The following is a 6,000-nucleotide window of genomic DNA, read 5'->3' on the forward strand; positions in this document are numbered from 1 at the left end:
CTGGGTCAGCAACAGCTCTACCTTCTTTCCTGCCAGCATCTTTCCCCACTAAGAAGCACCCCCACTTTACATTTGTTGTTCTTTTTGGTTTATGTTACTCTGGGTGTCGGCAGGCCCACAGCAAATGGATGCCTGAACTTGGCTGTGAATATGGCTCAGAAGTGGTCATAATTACCTCAATGCCTGTTTCCATTTGAGCACATGAACTGAGCAGCAATCAGTTCTCTTTATGAACAAAGGCTAAATACCTGGGCTTGTTGCTTAAAATGAGCAAAATCTCTGTGATATTTGTAATGTAATTCCAGACAGAGAAAAAAGCATTTCACATGGAAAGTGAATTGTAAGCTAAAAAATGAGAACTCGCTTCTTCCTTTTTGAAATCCAGGTTCACATGGTTGACTTTCATTTGAAAATACTAAAGAAATAGGAAGAAAAAAATTTTAATGAGGTATTTCAGAGCATGGAGCAGGTATATATTGCCAGGCCATTCATTCTACCATTTGTTAACTTTATTCTATTGATCTGAGGAAAATTTTCCTTCAATTATATTGTTCTTTCAATTTAATCTTTGAAATTAATAAAAAGCTCCTGCTCTGCCTGCAATCTGATCCCCTCAAACCATTTGGACATTAACAAGACACAGGGTAACGTCTCCCTAAAATTGACACACATGACGGTTGTCTAATGACTACTAATTTCTTTAAAATTCGTGTTGGTAATAATGATTATAATAAGCATTTGGTGGGAATGTAAATTGATACAGCCACTATGGAGAACAGTATGGAGGTTCCTTAAAAAAACTAAAAATAGAGCTACCATATGATCCATCAATCGCACTCCTGAGCATATATCCAGAGAAAACCGTAACTCAAAAAGATACATGCACCCCAGTGTTCATAGCAGCACTATTTACAATAGCCAAGACATAGAAGCAACGTAAATGTCCACTGACAGTGGAATGGATAAAGAAGATGTGGTACATATATACAATGGAATATTACTCAGCCATTAAGAAGAATAATACCATTTGCAGCAACTTGGATGGACCTAGGGTTTGTTATACTGAGTGAAGTAAGTCAGACAGAGAAAGACAAATATCATATGATATTGCTTATATGTGGAATCTAAAAAATGGTACAAATGAACTTATTGACAAAACAGAAATAGAGTCACAGATGTGGAAATCAAACTTATGGTTACCAGGGGGGAAAGGGGGAGATGGATAAATTAGGAGATTGGGATTGAAATATACATGCCACTATATATAAAATAGATAACTAATAAGGACCTACTGTATACCACAGGGAATTCTACTCAATTTTCTGTAATGACCTACATGGGAAAAGAATCTAAAAAAGAGTAGATATATGTATATGTATAACTGATTCACTTTGTTGTATACCTGAAACTAACACAACATTTTAAATTAATTATACTCCAATAAAAATTAAAATTTAAAAAAAGAAAAAGAAAAAAAAGAAAGGGGCACCAACAGTATCATAAAAAGACAAATATCTTTATCCCCTCTCTTTTTCAGATTTTTGGTTTTCCTTAGTTGACAACAGAAAAATTGTGAATTGAATTAAGTAGCCTATATTGCCACTGTCACCCATGAAACAATTGTATCTTCTTTAGATCCCATTTTTCTTAGAACATAGGGGAAGGGTGAATTACAAATATTTTGTAATTTAATGCTGATACTTTTTTACATAACACTATGGTTTTCAACAGAAGATTCAAGTAAAATTGTTTTCTCTATTCAGAATAGAATACATAATACCTGTATTATGTAAAGTACTTCTTCATTGCCAGTTATGAATGTTGGAAGCATTTTCTTTTTCTTGCTGTGTAAGCCTATGGGTTTCACACTTACAACTTATGTTGGTCCCCATTCAACCTACATGTCAGACAATTAAGTTTTATCCAAATTAAAAACTGAAACTCAAAAGAAGAAAGAAAGAAAGAAAGAGAAAAAAGAAAGAAAGAAAGAAAGAAAGAAAGAAAGAAAGAAAGAAAGAAAGAAAGAAAGAAAGGCAAACACCTGTTAGCGAGTGGAAGTCAGGAAGGTGAGGGGGTAAGAGGTGGTACCTCAAGGAATGTTTGAGGATGTCACTGGATCAAGACCACCAAATGGATGCCTGCAGTTCGTCCAGTAAACAGCCCAGAATCAATCCTGGATAGGAGCCATAGGTCACAGGGAAATTTAAGAGTCAAGAAGCACAGAATGACCTAGGCAAGCAATTCACAAACTTTGAGGTTTCAGGTACTATTTCAGTCTTAATTATGGAGCACCCCAAAGAAAGTTTGTTTACGTGGATTACATCTATTGATATTTACTATGTTAGAAGCTAAAACTGGTCTTTTAAAAATATTTATTTATTCACTTAAAATAATAATAATTAAATCCATTACATGTTAACATTTTTATAAAAAATAGCTATATTATCCCTAACAAAAAAAATATTGAGAAAAGTGATCTTATGTTTCATTTTGCAAATCTCTTTACTCTCTGACTTAAAAGAAGAAGACATCCGGATTCTCAAGTCTGCTTCTATATTCAATTTTTATGATATACTGTTCTAGTTGAAAGATATGAAGAAAAACTGTCTTACACAAATGTGTAGTTGGAAAATGTAGTAATATTTAATTTTTTTTTTCAGAGAACTGTGGATAGGTCTTCTTTGATACTATACCAAAACTCAACAAGTAATGGTGTCTTACAGGTTAATTGCAGTGTGGAATCTGAAACGTCATTGAACTTATCCTACTCTGTTCCATTAAAAGCTATTGGTTTGTCTTGCACAATGAATGGATCTTTTGCACACACATGATTTTGTAACATCATGTATTGGTCATTCGGAAAATGTTTGTACTCTGAGTTATGCCACTTTTCTAAATGTTGACTACATTTTATTATTCACTATCAAAAAAATTACTTTTTTAATGTCTCCCCTCATCCTTTCAGAAAAGTCTTTAAGTATAAAGAAGCAGCCAAACTCACAGTAGCAGATGAAAGTTTTCTACAATTTTAATTTTCATGTAAAAGCTGAAATTTTATCACTGGCAACAAACAAAACTATTTGTCAGTTGTCTTCCTTGAAGGGAAAGACTTAAAGACTTACTTTGTTCATTTTTGGAAAAGTATCTGCCAAATAACCAAGTCTAAATAACTATAATTTGCCTGGCAGTCACACTTTCAAGAAAAAAATGTTGTTACACACACACACACACAAAATCTAGTTAGGTCACAACTCAAACAATTGCCCAAGTGCTTTTTCTCAAAATGAGCACTGTACTTCAATACATAGCAGAGTGCTTTATGTATACATCCCATTTCATCACCCAGAATATTAAAAATAATGGCACTCAAAGTTCAAGATTTAATAAAATTAATACTTTATACTGCTTCATTGAGAACATTCTTCAGTAAAACAGATTTTTTAATGTGAATTTGTGGCAGTGAAAAAATATCTCTAAAATTTTGAGTCACTGCCTTGATTCATGCTAAGCCACCAGTGCTTTTATCCACTTTTAATTTTGTACCATCAGTATAAATGTCAACACAGTGGGGAAAAAAAACAAAACAGCTCATACAACTCAATAACAAAAAAATAAACAACCCAATTTAAAAATGGACAGAACACCTGAATAGACATTTTTTCCAAAGAGGACATGCATATGACCAACAGGCGCATGAGAAGATGCTCAATGTCACTAATCATCAGAGAAGTGCAAATCAAAATCACGATGAGATATCACCTCACACCTATCATCAAAAAGAACACAAATAACAAATGTTGGTGAGAGTGTTGGTGGGAATGTAAATTGGTGCAGACACTATGGAAAACAGGATGGGGGTTCCTCGAAAAACTAAAAATAGAACTACAATACGACCCAGAAATTCCACTCCTGGGTATATATTCGAAGAAAATAAAAACACTAATTTGAAAAGATACATGAACCCCAATGTTCATAGCAGCATTATTTTCAATAGCTAAGATATGGAAGAAACATGTGTCCATCAACAGATGAATGGATAAAGATGTGGTATATATCTATACACACACACACACAAAAACACACACAATGGAATATTACTCAGCCATATTGGATGGACCTAGAGAGTATCATGGATGTACGTAGAGAGTATTATGCTTAGTGAAATAAGTCAGACAGAGGAAAACAAATATCCTATGTTATGACTTATATGTGGAATCTAAAAAATAAAACAATTAAATGCATGTAACAAAATAGAAACAGACTCAGATGTAGAGAACAAGCTATTGGTTAACAGTGGGGAGAGGGAATTGGGGAGGGGGAACATAGGAATATAGATTAAGAGATACCAACTACTATGTGTAAAATAGGCAACAAAGATATATTGTACAGCAGAGGGAAATATAGCTATTGTTTTGTAATAACTTTAAATGGAGTATAATCTATAAAAATATTGAATCACTATGTTGTACACCTGGAACTAATATAATATTGTAAATCAACTATACTTCAATTTTAAAAAAATAACCAGAAATAGATAAGATGATCAAGTGTACTTGCTGTGGTTTTTTTTAAATTTTAGAAACGACTTTGAATCTAAATTTCCTATACAATTGTGTTTCTACCACTACCTATTGCCAGCTCACCAAACCAGACCTTCCTTTCTTACTCATACTGTGCACTCTGCCTGAAAGGCTCTCCCTTCTCTTTCTTCCTACCCAATCTCTGTGTTTTCTCCCAAAGCCCAGGTCCCATCCTAGCTCCTCTGTAAAACTCACATATATTTCCTCTTTTCTCAGCTCCTACTGCTCTCTGTCTGATAAGATATATTTATTTGTACATTGTCATATTCTTTGCTGATTGTTTTTGACTCTCTACACTGAATTCTCACAGGGCATGGATTCTTTTAATTTATTTTCAAAATGAAATATCTTATTGTACAATTTGTAGTAAAACTTATAAATAAAATAAAATATGGAGAAGGAATTAAATTCAAACAATGTCCCATCAACCAGAGAAATAACCATACTAACATTTTAATATGTTTATAAACAACTCACCCTTTACAGACACGCATACATATGTACGCCTATATAAAATTTTAAATAAATTGGTTCACATAATAAAAGCTGTTTTTAACCTTCTTTTTATTTTGTTTGAATCTTCATTTAGTAATTATTTATGGATATCTTTTCATATTGATAAATATAGCATTATATCATCATTTATAATGACTGCGAAGTTTACAGTTGTATGGATAGGCAATGATTTATTTAGCCAGTCTCTCATTGATGGGCATTCAATTGCTTCTAACTTTGTTATTAGAAACAACGCTGAGATAAACAACTTTATAAAGATGACTTTGCATATTTTTCTAATACTCTCATTAGAATAAATTCCTAGAATTATAACTGTTTGATGAGATTATTTTGTTTTCTTCATTTCATTCCCTATAACACTTGATATAGAACTAAGCACAAAGAAAATGCAAGCAAGAGAGTCTAGGGATAAATTCATCCTGACAGATAAAGGATGTCTCCAACATATAAACACTGAATACCAAATAGAAATATAGATAAATTTCTCTGAGAAAGACCTACTCAGTCTAAATCCAAACACCCTGTGTCTTCTCAAGAAAATGTCTTTTTTTTCACTTAAGGTAGAGTTTTTTAATGTTGATTAAGAAATAGAGCGAGTTTACAATTTGCTGTTAAAAACAAAATGCTTGAATGGCACTTCTATCAACTAAAACCACTGACAGAACCTACAGAAACCAGGAATGGCAGATGATGGCTTTGTATTCTGTTTTAGAACCCAAATACATTTTTCTCTAGTAGCATCAGTGACTGATTCAACTATCAGTTTACAAAAACCTATTTAACCTAAAGTGTACCTGTCTGTGTTCATAATACAATGTTAACAATATAGACTCAAATTCACTGCATTGTTTCTATGGAAAATATATCCTGCCTCACAACCACTTAAATTAAAAATTAAATATAA

Source organism: Orcinus orca, chromosome 8 (assembly GCF_937001465.1).
Source record: "Orcinus orca chromosome 8, mOrcOrc1.1, whole genome shotgun sequence".
Taxonomy (NCBI): domain Eukaryota; kingdom Metazoa; phylum Chordata; class Mammalia; order Artiodactyla; family Delphinidae; genus Orcinus; species Orcinus orca.